General features: G+C 36.3%; 1 protein-coding gene across 2 annotated transcripts in view; it reads right to left on the bottom strand.

Annotated features, from left to right (window-relative positions):
- The window catches only part of LOC114646888 (ubiquitin thioesterase Zranb1), a 170,630-nt gene that overhangs the window by 124,873 nt on the left and 29,524 nt on the right, over nt 1-16,233 (bottom strand). For both annotated transcript variants that reach the window (XM_028795270.2, XM_028795269.2), the window contains one exon: nt 644-763. The gene's annotated coding sequence lies outside the window, so the exon portion shown is untranslated. The remainder of the gene's footprint in view (nt 1-643; nt 764-16,233) is intronic.

Here is a 16,233-nt window from a genome sequence, read left to right as displayed (position 1 = left end):
GAAAATGGATGGATGGATGTAAACTTCTAAGTATCTAAGTGGAATGACAGAGACTCTTACAATATGAATAAATTTAAACAGTCTATAATCAGCACTGAGTAAGCACAGCCAAATCTAGAGAACCTAAACTAAAAAAAAAAAAAAAAAAAAAACTTGGTCAATCAAACATGACTAACTAATAGATGCATAAAAATGTTTCAAAATACTTCATTGTTTTTCACTTTTTTTGTGCAAATATCAGAATTTCTTGTTAACTCTAAAAAGTGTGTAATGTATAAATTATACTGAAAATAATATAAATTAATATTATGGGTCTAGATGCTTTGACCAAATAATTTTCAAATGTTATACATAGTTTCCATATACCCTACACCAGCTAATAAAATCAAACACGCCATAAAGTCCTGGCAGGGAGTATTTCAGCATATTTAGTATATTCACAGTGACAGAACTTTTAAAAACTACATTCCCAAAACTAAAACATATAATTTCTAAAAGTTACTATTTGTAACATATATTGTTTTCAGATTTTAAGTTTTCACAGAGACATGTAAAATCATTCCATAACCCCTCCTAAATATTTCTTAGGTCTACACAAACAAAATATTGCTGTAAGAGAATGTATTTCTTGAATCAAACTTACGCCAATGCATTTGGTCTTCAGTGCATTTCACAAAACAGGGCTTTGCAGAACTTGCAGCTGTCCATGTTTAAAGATAGTAGGGTGGCACAAAGATAAATCTCAGTTTACTAAAACGAGTACCTGAAGGAAATAAGTAAATAAATAAAAATAGCATTTATTCCTTCATTTTAATTAAACGTATTACATATAATTTTAGTAGACATATGTATGTAGTTTTTTAATATGCTTTGGAGGACAGAAACACACACTAAATGTATTCAACCCTCATGTTTTGCCCACAGCTGGAAAAGACAGAATTTCAGAAAAATTAAGAACCATTTACTTTCAGTGGATTCAGAAATCATTCAGACCCTTCACTTTTTTTCCATATTCTTCTATGTTGAAATCCTGGGGTGAAATATTTAAAATATTATTTCACCAAAACAATCAACATTCAGTACCCTTGAAAGACAAACCAGTACAGAATTTTTAAAAATGTAAAAATAAAAGAGAAATCTCACATTGACACAAGTATTCAGATGCTATACTTAGTATTTATTTAAAGCACCTTTGGCAACATTTACAGACTATTAAGCAACAAGCTTCACACCTCTGTGGATTTTCTGCCATTCTTCTCAAACTCTGTGTTTAGGATGGGTCCCATCAGTGGATAGCCATTTTCATGTCTCTCCAGAGATGAAGTCCAGGTTCTAGTTGGGCAACTCAAGGACCTTTCCACAGTGTTGTCTTTACTTTATCCTTAGAGTTAATGTCCTTCTGGAAGGTCAAACGTAAGCAAAACGTTTCATTAACCCTATCACTCTACTTTGCTCCTTTCAGCTTTCCCTCAATCCCAACTAGTCTCCCAGTCCATGCCACTGGAACACAAACACACAGCATGATGCTGCCACCACTATGCTTCATAGCTAGAATGGTATATTGCACAGGTGAGAAGTGGTGCCAGGTTTCCTCAAGACACAATGCTAATCTTGGTTTAATCAGACCAGAGAATATTGTTTCTCACAGTCTGAGGGTACCTTAGGACCCTTTTTAAAATTAAAACAGGTTTCCACATATTTTTTTCACTCAGGAGAAGTTTTTGTCTGACCACTCTTCATAAAGCCCAGGTTGATGGAGTACTATAGTGATGGTTTCCGTTCTGGGAGTTTCTGCACTTAGCCTTAATGTAAACAAGATATGAATCCAAAGGACATAAAACACTAGTATAAAACACTAGTACAGGACATGAACATTTCAATCTTGATAAATATAAACTGCTCTGCTGTAAAGTGAATTGTGCAGAATACAAGCAAGGACAAAATTCTACAATATTGTATTATAGTGTAAAAATCCAAAGTTATGTCAAATTCTGCACAGGAAAAAAAAAAAACTATTGCATTTGTAATCAATAATTTCTATTTAATTACTGATTACCAGTAACAGCAAATACACTTGACTTGAGCATTCATAGTTTTCATACTCTCTGTACATTTAGCATTCATTTGCTCAGAGGTTGATGCGCTTGCTGCTTCCTGAGCAGCTCTCCTTTTCTCCACCCTGTTGGCAAGTTTCTTCTTTCGTTGGCATCTTTTCGCGCTAAAACTGTTTAAGTCAGTGTTTGTGTTGCAATTACTTAGTACATTTTCCTTAATTTTGCACTTAAGCTGGCACTTAAGTCTTCAATCTGCCTCAAGAATGATTTAAGATATGAAGAGGTAGGGGAAGTGATGGCGAAGGTGGTAGGGATGAGAATAGCAGCCGTAAACATGCACCGCACGACCGCCCTGCTGGCCACTGCAGAGAGTTGATTCTACAATAAAATAAAAATAAAAGGGAATGACCTTGGAGGTCAATCACCACCCCGAAAGCAGATAGTAGATGTCACATAGTATATGTGTACTAAATTTCAGGTCAATAGGTCAAATGGTTTGCAAGCTACGGGTGATTTAAAAGACTGTACAGACAAACGAACAGCCACGGTAGCATATTATATATAAAGATAAGTGTATGAAGCCAACCTTACAGAACCAACTTTTTAAGTAACATGCAGAAAATTGTAAAAATCCTTGGAATATAAAATACATTATACTTAAATTCTGTAATGTGCTACTGAAACTTCATTTAGAACACTGTGTATAGTTCTGGTGATCTTGCTACAAAACAGACATAGCCATTCTATAAGCTGTGGAGAGAACAACAACCAAGGATTTAATTTCAAGATGGGATTGCAGGAATTGCCTATTCTTTGAAAATCTCATATGGTAAAACTTAATAAAGCAATAAAATCATCAATATTCTTTAAAGGAAATCATTGTTGGCACTTTAATACCATTATGGATTTACTTGAGAAATAAAAAATACAATATACGATTCAATACATGCTTTACAAGAGAGATGATCTGATCAGGCAACAGTTGCAATTGTTTTAATTTATATTGTCACATATTTGAATGAAGGAGTTGAAATGATGATGAGATATTTTGTGCACATTTTATAAGATAAAAAATTTATGGGGATTTTATTTATTTTAGTATTTTTATGGTCACTTGACTATAAAACTCCATAATTTCTTTTTGTTAATAACTAGGGGGCTTTGCCCCCTGCTCGCTTCGCTCATCAACCCCCGGGTTTGGTCCAGTGGTAATACAATTTTTATTGTAAAACTTCCGTAAAAATTTCTTTAAACACTTTTGTTCTTTTAAGTTTCAATATACTGAATCTTTTAAATGTGGTCTGTGAGACATGTGCTTATTGACTTTGTACCATAATTCAGGAGAGGGTTTCTCTGTTTGGAATCTCAGCACAGACAAACCAATCTACATCAGCAGCAGTTAAAATTCTTTTGCAAAAGTAACCAATAAACGCATGTGAGGCAAACCACTTTTTTGAAAAATCGATGGGTGTAAATGTATGCTCTGATTTGAGATGGGATGAGAATAGCACCCGTACACATGCACCGCACGACCGCCCTGCTGGCCACTGCAGAGAGTTGATTCTACAATAAAATAAAATAAAAATAAAAGGGAATGACCTTGGAGGTCAATCATCCTACCACCCCCAAACCCATCAACCCCGACAGTGGATAGTAGACATCAAGTAGTATATGTGTACCAAATTTCAGGTCAATAGTTCAAACCGTTTGCGAGCTACAGGTGATTTAAAATCCTGGACAGACAAATGGACAGCCACGGTAACATATAAGACGGCAAGCTCACAAATCATAATCCCTCAAACTGCAGGGGCCGACACTATTGACTTTTGCTATCTGCAGGCGCGTACAGCTCAACTAACGGAAATAGCAAATAAAAGAACTGCCATATTGTGAGTGGCACTACTGTGGAGTGAGGTTAGGAATAATGTGCTGCTTGGGATTGTACAAATCGCTGAACGCTTTACACCAAATTCAAACACAATACAGCTCAACGATACACACACGAGCCGACCTGGATAAGATCAATGAACGCAGGCGCCTACAACAAGCGTCAGAAACTGCGGAAGCAAAGCAGGCATGGGTTAAGACACTACGGGGTCCGCAAAGGTCCACAAAGATAGTACGGAATATATAAGAGCACACCGATCAAAAAAAAAATCAATCGTGTAAAAGTACATAGTACATACAAATCATGTGCTCTCAGCGCATAGAAAGCGTATAAGGACAATACGGAGAATAGAGACCCAAAGGCATTGGAGAGAAAAAAAGGCAGATAAGAGATTATGAAAACAGTGGAATTCGAAAGGCTCAAACAAACGATGGCACGATACACATGCAGACAAAGGTACAGAATATGGAAGCAGTAAAATTCAGAAGTATTGTAGCGTCCCACCCAGGTTGAGGGCTTTTTGGTTTTAAGTGACTGTTAGGTTCGATTGACGGAAGGCGGAGTACAGCACGGAGGACTGATAGCGGGGTATTGATTTCATGCGGTAATGGGGGGGGCGTTGGAGAGGGTGCTAGAAAGTTGTGTTTGGGGTTAGGAAGTCAGCGATTGTTCAGGTAAAACTTTTGTGACACTTTGTCATGTCAGTCAGTACAGTATCAAAGAAAAGATAGAAACGATTGCATTACCGCAAACAAAAGGTGATTAATCATCACATCCAGGTGTAATTGAAAAAATACCAGGACAAATTGAGGTCTGAAAAAAAAAAAAGAGTAGACAACAAAGTCTTTTCACATTCGCATCATTCAATGGACAAAACGTGGATTTACACAATAATGGATCATATGCTATGAGAATCTGTGGTCCCACAACAGTTAAAGGAACGACAAGTTAAATTTCAAAGAGTACACAATTCGGTCGGGTGTATATTGATGATCTCGGAGAACTGATGCAAATTTTAACAGGCAAAAAGAAAGGTGATATATATATTCCGTGAGTAACATTACACACCAAAGGAGATCGTGATATGCCATTCGTAGTAAAATGTTTACAGTTTACCGTGAGAATAGCTTTTGCTATGACAATCAATAAATCACATGGACAAACAGAAAAACTCGAATACGGAGAATAGACACCCAAAGGCATCGGAGAGAAAAAAAGGCAGATAAGAGATTATGAAAGCAGTGCAATTTAAAACGCTCAAACGAACGATGGCGCGATACACATGCAGACAAAGGTACACAATATGAAAGCAGTAAAATTAGAAAGTATTGTAGCGTCCCACCCAGGTTGACGGCTTTTTGGTTTTAAGTGCGTCCATTATTAATGAACATTCATTAGCATTAATGAATATCATTTGCTATCATTGTCATTCACTTAACTTCCCTGAAGAAACAACTGGCAATACAACTAATGAGTTTACACGTTGTTGTCAAAGGGGTCAGGTTAGACTGCCTCCTTTAGATGAATACCCTTAATATCTACGGATGTTTCTAACTAACGATGTAGCTGAAAGTAAAAACATTATGGACTGCATTAGATCCTACAATAGTTCATTTGCTTTTACATCTACCAGGGTAAATATCAGGCCACCAGCTGGCAATGGCCCATACTGCTTTCGCGTATGTAGACAAATATTACATCGGATTGCAAAAGTGCACCCTGAGCCAAATCACGAACGCAAATATGCACAGATCTACGTGTTAGATCCAGATGACGCACTCTATCAATGATTTTACTACAAATGTTGTGTATAAAGAAGTATTCCAATAGATCCTTCTAATGTGCCATGCTATGGGTTCTTTACTTCCTTTGTTCGTCATCTACACCTTTACAATTCGATATATCTCAGACATTCATCAATGTATTTCAGGTTACCCTACCCCGGGGGTAGGCGAGCGAAGCGAGCAGGGGGCGGAGCCCCATTGTCTGCACAGAAAACAGTATGCAAGCTTATATCCCAGACTAGTATGGGAGGATGGCCAGTTATGCTAAACAATCCCTGCCATGCACACAACGCTTGAATATGAAAATGGTTTTTCCTTATGTCTAATGGTCCTAGTGTTTGTGAAGGATGGTCAAACTCAGTTTTGAAAGTAAAGCAGAAAGTTCTTTTGAATGGGGGGGGGGGGGGGGGGGGGAGTTCTTTAACAGTTTCAATATTTAAAATGAAACAGAAAGATTCCAATTTCTTCACTGAGCTTATAGAAGACTAATTTTAGGGTAACATAGCATTCATCTTAAAGAAATAGCATAAAGGGTTAATACATGTCAGAAACCTGTTCAGGCATATCAGGAAACCAGATAGAAGGTCAAAGGAACAACACAGACAAAAATGTAATACACAAAATGTCCTGAAAAAGATTACCTGTATTCAACAAGACTGGACAGTTGTTATACAGTATACAGCGTAGTTGCCTATAAAGCAATAAACAGTTCTCTCAAGCAAAAATAGCAACGTGTATTTCTAAACCAAAACTAAACTGCTTGAAGTCTAAATCATGGTATGTCGGTTGTGTCTTACAAAATTCTACCTTGTAATATACTTGTATCAATGCGGATGCGCACACATAATGGTTAACAGTATACATACACCACAAAAAAATAGATTCATTAACACAACAATCATAACACTGTCTCATTAAAATCTGAACAGACAATGTGTTTCCTACTAATTTTTTTTATTGATTCAGAGATAATATTTATGGTGGAGGACTATTAATGGCAAAATTAAATTTACATTCAATGTGCATAATACATTGCATGTTTATGTCAGCATTTAATTTTGACACAATTTTTGTCTATCATAATTAAAAACAACAAACTTGGGGGGGGGGGGGTTTGGGGGAGAAGCAGTGCACTCCATACAGACTTATAGGTGAAATGTAATCAGTTTGCTTGACTTTTAGCTAAGGAACATGCAGTGCTTCATCTAATGGATATGAATTAAATTACAGTATGTTTTTATTCAGCATTTCAAAGCGGCCTAAATTCTACATGCTTTATTAAAAAGTAATAAATCATTTGAATGATTTTTTATTAATTATAAACAGAAAAAAATGCCAAAACTAACTGCATGATATGAATAAACATTGCATTTCAGTGCATTTTACAGCATGGATTAGATTGGATTTTGGCACAGATCAGGGCTGGGCAATATTTGGATATGGATTGAGGCAGTATAGTTAATATTGAGTTTAAATAAAGTTTAGGTTTAATGTTGCAGAAAGCCTTCTTTCTTCTCTCACTGCCTGCTCCAGACTTCACTACTGTGTTCTGCTTGCAGCCCCGCCCCAAATCATGCTCGTGTGCATTCTAACAACTGTCTCGCAACATGGAGGGGCATGACACACAAGTTATAACTGAAGACGACTTAGTACATAAATGAGATTAAAAGTAGCTCCTTCAGTGCAGACATATATGTAGAACACAACAAGTAATTAAACAAATAAACAAAATATATCGATACACGATTTTTCGTCCATATCTCCCAGCCCTTGCACAGATAATCCTCTAGAGTTTATAGACTGGAATCAATTTGCCTCACAGTCAAATAATTAACACACATGACTTATGCCATGTCTTTTTTAGACGTTCAGTAAAACCTCGATTATCCGTCACTCTCCATTAACCATTTTTTTGGGCCACAAAAAAAACCTATGCATGCCATTGTGCCTACCTCATACTGTACTACTACTGTGCAGTACTGTACACAGCAAGCTATGCACATTGGAACAACTATCTTGTGCTAGCACATATTGTTCTTCCCCAGCACCACTTGTCATGCAGCATTTTGAAATCACAGTTTCAGTTACATACCTTCAGTTTTAACACTGTTTCATAGCTTTTCTCTTTTGTTAGAATTAATCTGCTATAGAATGTTATGGCCAATAAATTTATGCCTGTGGTGTTGGAATTGTCATGAAAGATTAAAATTAAACATTTACGAAACAGCAAAAGTGCTTCATGTATCGTTTCAATTTATGGAGTAAGAAGAACAACAGTGAACAATATGAAGTGTGATGCCGACAAAATTGAAAAACGTATCAAAAGTGGAAACTAACAGTAATGCTATTCTGTATTAATGTTAATGCTATTCTGTACTGTAATTTTCTTTTTAAATTGTTATGTTTTGTTAATTAATATGTTGTGACGTGTAGCAGCTTGTGAAGTGCTGTGCAGGAGCAGAAAGGGTGGAATGAATGCTTTAAGTAATGGGCAGACACACCTTTTAGGAGATGAGTGACAGGAAAAGTTAGGAGAAAGAAGTTAGGAAAAAAGGAAGGTGCAGCAGAAGGAAGTTTTGAGTAGAGAGTAGGGGTGGGCGGTATGACCAAAATTCTATATCACGGTATTTTTCTAAATTATCCCGGTTTCACGGTATTCAACGGTATTTTTTTCCCCATGCATGAGTGGATGTCAACCACATTTTCCACTGCAATTACTGGCTAAGAATAACCTATTCCACTGTCAAGAGCATTGTACATTGTACAAAAAAAAACATTTTAATGTGCACACAAGTATTAATATAATATAATTTTGCATTGCCCCATAAAGTGATAGTTTTCAAGGGGGTGGCACTAATGGAGAAGGTATCACACTGCATGACAGATGCAGTCAAAATATAGAACCTTTTTATTGAACAAATTTTGCAAAAACAAACTATAATTTTGACAACATATTTTCAACCAAACAAAGAGGCATTTAGACTTAGTAAAATATCCAGAAGCGCTTGTCAAAAATTGTATTGCATCAAATATGTCTTCGAAAAGGAATAAATAGTAAATATTTTTTGTAAACCAACTACATTTTCTGTTAATGTTAACAATCTCTGTCCACTGACACGTTAAAGTGACTTTTTAAACAACTTTATCATCATTAAACTGCATAATATTTAAACTAATACATAATAACAATAAAATAAAAAATAGTATTATTACTGATACTTGCACTATTACTTCAAGACTTCAAGCCCAGGTGCATTACACAGTATTCACCAAATTAAAATAAAATACAACAAGTGCAACTTGGTGATGACATCTTTACCAGCTGAACCATCATTTAGGCAAACTGCATTAATATGGACCTTGCTTCAAGCTAAGCTATACAGGGGAGAAAAAAACAAACTATGTGTTAAGATTAAAGTCGACATTTCCACTTTATTCTCATAGTTTACTTCATAATTAAAGTAGAATGTCGTAAACTAAACTTCTTCCTAAAATCAATGTTTAATCAATTACTTAATTTACCCCGTCATAAATTAATCCAGCACATTAAATGCTTTGTGTTACGTTCCCCGACCCAGTGGTTAATCACTACGCTTCTTAAACCGACTTCCTCCGCACTAAGAGAAGACAGCGATCACCATACAGAATCCATTCACTTCATGATATTGCTGCTTTCTGAAAATTTAGAATGCTAAGATAAATACTTGATATAATTTTCATGATGAAATGCATTAAAGCAGGTATTACACATGCACGGTAGTGAGGCGGTAGTGCTGCTCCCTCTCAGTAAGGGGTCCCCAGGTGTATGTTCAGTGTAGAGAACTTTATGGCAGGTGTGACGAGGCTCCAAAAAACTGGATGTATGAAAAGCTATCGCACAGGTTTAACTTAAATACTGTGTAAATGTTGGGTTTGTGATCTGGTGGTCGGAGACACGAACACAGAATTCAATGCATGTTCTTCTGAGCGGGCTATCTTTATTGCATGCATGCTGTCTCTATCTGACGTAGGCTACCAAAACCCCAGTTCCTATCCTTCCTTTTTCTTTCATCACATAACCACATAACCAATCACCACACGATAAACGTCTTTGTGAAATTAAAACTAGTTATAAACTTAGCCCACGGAGTGTTCAGAACTTTAAAAATATCTTCGTTATACATGTTTAATTATGCCATCCATTCAGAGTTGCGCCCATCTCTGAACGAATCACTTAACACAAAGCATTTAATGTGCTATATAACTCATGACGGGGTTTGAGAAAATCTAGTAAATTAAATATTCATTTTATGAAGAAGTTTAGTTTACGATGTTCTACTTTAATGACAAATTACAAGAATAAAGTCAAAAGAATATATTCTCGTCATAAGCGTCAAGATTAAAGTGGAAATGTCGAGAATAAAATCAAAATGTCGTCACACTATTGCACCGTACCCAGGTACATTACACTGTATTGAAAACAAATAAAACAAGTACAACTTGGCTTGCAGTATTATCCAGTAGTATAGAAACAGTATTTACACATCTGACCTTTTAAAACTAAAGCATCTCCAGGCGACAGACGTGACTGCTTTTTTTCGGCTCTCTGTCCATTTTCACCGCGCGGCATACCTATGCTACCGCCCACTATTTGGTGGTGTAGCAGTGAAAAAGAGCCCTAGTGCAACAAATCTGTGTTTAGCGGTGTAGCAGTGAAAAGGTCCCCACTTGAACAGTTTCCCGCTGCCCCACGTTCCGAACGTCGTTTAGGCAATTTAAACCGGTGTTGCGGTATAAGAAAAATCCATATCATAAAAAAAATAAAAAACAGTTTTCAGTATGAACCGGTATACCGCCCAGCACTAGTAGAGAGTCAGGAGACAATAAGCAGGAGTGTTTGTAGTATAGAGAAAGACAAAATGTGAGTGGCAGGAGATAAACTGATTGGTAGGGAAAGCTTTTTTCTATTGTTTTTGGAGGTATACTCTGTTATCTGGATTACGGAGCACAAGACAGGGCACCATTTGCTATGGAATGAAGACATCTCAAGTACCTCAGAGTTGTATCTGCTTATTACGCTGGTTGTTACAATATAATATGAACTAACTAGCTGATTACCCAGTGGCTTCGCTCACTGAGTGCAAGGGGGAAAAAACTAAAATGTAGTATTTATAAAATAAGTTTGTTAATTACCAGTGTTATTTTTAAACAAATAAAGAGCATCTACAATAACATAGAAATTATATAAATATTAATTATTAAGTAGTAAAACATTTTGATAAAAGAATTTGAAGAAGATATAAGAAGTGTATAAATTATTAAACAGTCAAACATTAACATTTAAGAAGTAAAGATACATTGAGTACTACTGCATTGGTTTCGGGCAAACTACCTGCTTGACCACCTTGCACGATGTGCCTGTGATTTAAGAGAAAAATTATTCTGAGAAATGTGGACGCTGCCTTTCTGTGCTTAACGGGCAGAAGGTCCAAACAATTCCCAAGTCCAATACTTAACATGAAGAGGTCGGTACATCTTTTTAGATGTAAACCCTCCATCTTATTAAAAGAATTCATCACAAAAGCAACCTTGAATGTTGCGGGGTTTTAGTGACCTGAATTCATCTTAAGGGACAGTAAGTAGCCGTGCATCACAATTTAGCAAGAGAGTCCCACTTCGATAGCGCCGATTACAGTTATTCGCAAAGATTTCCACTCTCCCAGGAGCCGACGGGGCACTTGAAGTGTGACAAACACTGCGAGAAGAGAGGATGCTGCCCAAAACTGTGAAGCTGTTGACCCGGAAGAAAAGCCCGACATTCTGAGCCTCCCAGCGTCCACTTTGTTCTCACGACCCCTCTCGTCTTCACACTGTTTACAGCTCAGCGCAGTTAAAAAATAGAAAGACGCAAAGCTGTTTTCTTCACCACTTGTACTATCAAGTACTGCGAATTAAAAATAAGTTACAATGTGGCAGTTTTCTCTGTGAGAACGCACCTGGAGGTGGACAGCTCAGCACTGGAGTCCAGAGAGGAGGGCTGGGAGAGTGTGACGCAGGGCGCAGTTCTATGGGATAGATCTGCGTGTTTGTGTTTACTTCTTTTCAATATCAGTAAAATAACTCTCACACAAATAATAACAATTCGTAAAGACGATATAAAAATGGCGTCCACAAACAAAGTGATTAGTTCCTGTGTTATAATAATGTTCTGTGGTCATACGTAATTTCCGTTACCCGTGGTCAAACACGAAAAGAATTTTATTTATATAGATTTTGTTAATACTATATTTTGTTAATATAGTTTTGTTTTCTAAAGAAATGGCTATTTGCTAAACTAATCTACTGTATTTCATTTTTAAAGTAGCTGTTCTGTTATTCGTTCTTTCTATTATCTGTCACTGCCTCGGTCCCCTACCAGATAATCAAGGTTTTACTATATTATGTTTACTGTGTTTTAGCTGCAGCAGTAGTACTGTGAGCCACTTTATGTAGTTTTTACTCATTTCTTTCTCATTTGCTAGTGGGCATTCAAAAATAATTACTCTATTTGCAGACAAATTTGGATTGCAGTAGGTATCATCGTTATCATAAAAACTAGAACCATTACATTTTAATTTTGGCATCAACTTGGTACCAAAGTATTTATTTTGTGACATCTCTCATCATCTTTACCTGCTGAAATGTCATACACATTTATGCATATGTTCCAGGGATGTCTACCAGGTAAAGTATTCTGGTCTGCTGCCAAGAACTTTCAACCATCCATTTTCCCACCCAGCATATCTGTTCTACCTTAAATATTCATTTTTTTGGTCCTTTCCTCTCTCTCCCTCACTTTTTTCAGCAGAGGCTTAGATAGATAGATAGATAGATAGATGTTAGGGCCTTTTTGTAACTACTAAATGGCCCATTTGTAACCTACAGGGAACATTTGTAACTTTAAGGCACATTTGTACCACAGCACAGGGAACATTTGTAACTTGTACGGCCTTTTTGTAACACAAGTCAGGCTTTTAAGTAACATGCCAAAAAAGGGTAATTTTGTAACACAACTGGCACTTTTGTCACACAAAAAGGTGATTGTTTTTAAAATATTTTTCTGTTTATATTTGTTTTGAACATTAATCTTAACCTTAGTAGGTTCCTGGTTTTAGCACATTGTTTGTTTAAAGGCTATAGCACCATAATACTTCATGCTGGATACACTACAGTTTCAATACACAGATAGATGTGAATTTTTTAAACTATACAGACATATTTAAATTTTATACTGAATCATTAATGTCACTCCTGCATCCTCTCCTTCTTTCCTTTTCTCTTCACTGCCAAGATAAAATGAGGTGGACTGTTAGGCCGAGCTCTAATCCTGATGGATTGTTGTTCAGGTCTTGATGTCTGATACATGAGCTGAGATCTGAGGCTTTCAAAATTTAAAAGTCAGCGTATTTTGCAGGTAAATTCCATGTTGTATTTGTGTATTTTTGTGATCGAAGGGCACACCTGCAAACATCCTGAAGTCTCACAAAGACAGAGCTGATTTGACAGAATTGGTGTATTTCTGCTTTTTAAAAATGTTGTTGCTTAAGTAATTTCAATTTGTTCTAAAGGTAAATTTTGCTTCCCCTCTGAGGCTTGCGAGAAGATGCAATTTCAAGAAAGAGAAATTTGTCAGGATTAGGTCACTACAAAAAACATTAATAATGATTAACAATATTGTAGTTTTATGTGAAAAGTAGGAAATCAAAGGCCTAGTAACTTAATGTGAGTTTTATAAAATGTAAAAATTAATATAAGGAATCCTAGCAATAACGATTGATTGCTAACAAGGTATGAAGGTTTTCTTATTAACGAACAGTAAAGTGTCAGTGACCTAACACAATTTTGATTTGTGTCTCGAGTTGCTTCTGCTCCTCTCTAAGGTCCCACCACACGACCAGTGTGACTGCTTTATGTATGTAGCACTCCACTGGGACTAAGACTAAATAGTTTTAAATGCAAAAAAGTGAATAAGAGAGAAAAAATAATACAAAAACACAATTCAGGAAAAAATATTTTTATTGAACAGAATATTACAACTACAAATGTCAGTGTAATTTTTTTATTAAACAAAACAATATTTCATTCAAAATGTAATAATGAATCAGTGAAATAAACATTTTCAAAATAACAGTAACAAACTCTGACCAAATGTTAAATCCATACATTCAGCTGACAGCTTGTGATTCTGAAGTACTCCACGTTTGTTTTTCTGCCTTCATATTTTATTCTTGTCAGAGCCTGCCTTCCTCATCAGTTTGTTGGGTTGGGTTAGGTTCCGTTACTGCAAAATCCACTTTAGTTTTTCATCTGTTAATTCCATCTCTCTTTTACTCATTACAAAGTTGTCATTCTACAATTTAATTTTACAAGACCTCTCCCACAGCATAGATTAATGCAGAATGAGCAAGCAATTTGCCTTACACAAGATTTGAAAGTAAACTCACAGTGCTCAGACATACATAAACACACTCAATTAAAATACAATTGCTTAAATTTGGCTGTTTTGCTTGTACATCAACTGCAAGTACAGCACATACTGCATATACAGTATTTTGCTTATTAAGGTAATTCTAAAAACACCATAAATAATAACTATGGTCTTCACAAACTGGCTGATGTAAACCAAAGTGGGCATTGTCCATTCCGTTAGGCTTTAGTGATACCCAAGGCCTGTTAAGACAGCAGATTTAACAGGGAGGTAGCTTCACCTTCCCCCAACCTACATTCCAAAAGGTAGCTGAACTCTTACTGTACCAGGATCTTGATAAACTTCATCTGATAACAAAGGTGTAAATCAGAGCTGAACTAACATATTTGAAGAGGTCACTTTTAGACTCCTTGAGACAGAAGGTGCCAAATGGTCACCCAAGTCTGTACAAAGAGCTGCATTTAAACATGTGACAACTGTGATGGACAAAATACCATGCCAAAGAGGAAGGAGTGATTTTCTAATTGGAAGCGACTTTAATCCAATCACAAGAAGTTATACCTTTCTTCAAAATTTACCTGCACTCTTCTGTACTTGGGGAAAATCTGTCAGCACTCCCCAAAATGACTTCTTCAGCTTTTAGGTTTCAGAGAGTTAACTCACTGATTTCTCTTTGAGGTCCTGAAAGCTGACATCCACTCTGCCAAGCCAAGCTTTGTTGCAGTCTAAGAAGTCTGTGAAGCAGTTACTACTTCAAGAAGGGAACTTTAGCATCTAAACTCTTGTTTCAGAAAGAGTAATGCTTCTCACTATAAAGTTGCTGATGACTCAGGAACAACTGAGGAAAGTGAGGAAAGCACAAAACACAATGAAGAAAGGACTGCAGCGCAAAGAGAAGAATCCTCCACTTGAGCCTGGCACAATAACAGCAACAACTCTATGCAACATCAGACACCATCTCTAAAAAAAAAAAAAACTGTTTATCTGTGCTAAGATAAATTACAATTCGAACAGGGCCAATAAACAGCCAGCCTCTTCTGTGTTACATGTTTGTCTGTCTTGTCATACATGTATATAAGCAGTTATATTTCTATACGCCTTGTATTCATCAATAAATTGTATTTTTCTGTTTCATAAAATATTCGGGCTTCAGTTACCTTAATATAAATCTAACAGCTGGAGACTGCCTCCTGCAGAGGAAGGTAAAAAAAAAAATAAATTTGGTAAGACTTGTACCTTATTTATTGTTGAAAGCAACACTGATATTTAATTTAAGTCAAATTCTCACTTTTCCTATATAGTTGAATGCCACCTAACAGGTATGGAAGTTAAATTTCTTCATTATTTACAGGCATCCATTCGCAGGCAAATCAAGCCTGAAAGAGACTTTTTATAAGGTAACTGTGATAATTAAAACAAACTCAAAAGTACAAAATAACACAAGCATTCACTTGGACGTAGAAAGAGATTTATTGCTTAAACACAATGAACTACCGACTTGCATAGAAGGGCTGAGGAATCTCTGTGTTAAACTGAGTGAACGAGAAAGTAAACCTTAACTAAACCTTGTTAATAAACAGGAAGAGAAACAGAAAATTCAAAGGCAAGACTGTGGACATATTCTATCTAGGCTTAACGGTGGCATTAAAGCAAAAACTAGCACAGGTGGAAATGCTTAGAAAACTTGAAGCACATAGTGGCACACACATTAGTGAAAGAGGGCAGACCGACGGCTCACCACTTAAAAACTCGCAAAAGTTTAGGGCTTAGAGCAAAACCACAGGAATATAGGAAAAAGGTTAGTCTCCTAGAGATAGAGAACAAAAGTTTAAATGTAAAACTGTAATATGTCATCAAAGGACCATGATACAATTTATCATAATCTAGTATGCTTGCGAGACAAGACAGCAGCTACAACTAATGAAAAGTTATCTATTATAAAAAGAAATCCTGTCCTGATAGTCTACGATACGTGATCTTTCTCGGAAGATAACTTAAAGACCCGCAAGATGAAAGAGACCTGCCACGGTGCGTCTCACGGGAACATAGAACGAGAGTCTT

Source organism: Erpetoichthys calabaricus, chromosome 2 (assembly GCF_900747795.2).
Source record: "Erpetoichthys calabaricus chromosome 2, fErpCal1.3, whole genome shotgun sequence".
In the NCBI taxonomy this organism is placed as follows: domain Eukaryota; kingdom Metazoa; phylum Chordata; class Cladistia; order Polypteriformes; family Polypteridae; genus Erpetoichthys; species Erpetoichthys calabaricus.
The sequence above is the reverse complement of the archived record's forward strand: the minus strand, read 5'-3'. Positions and strand labels throughout refer to the sequence as shown.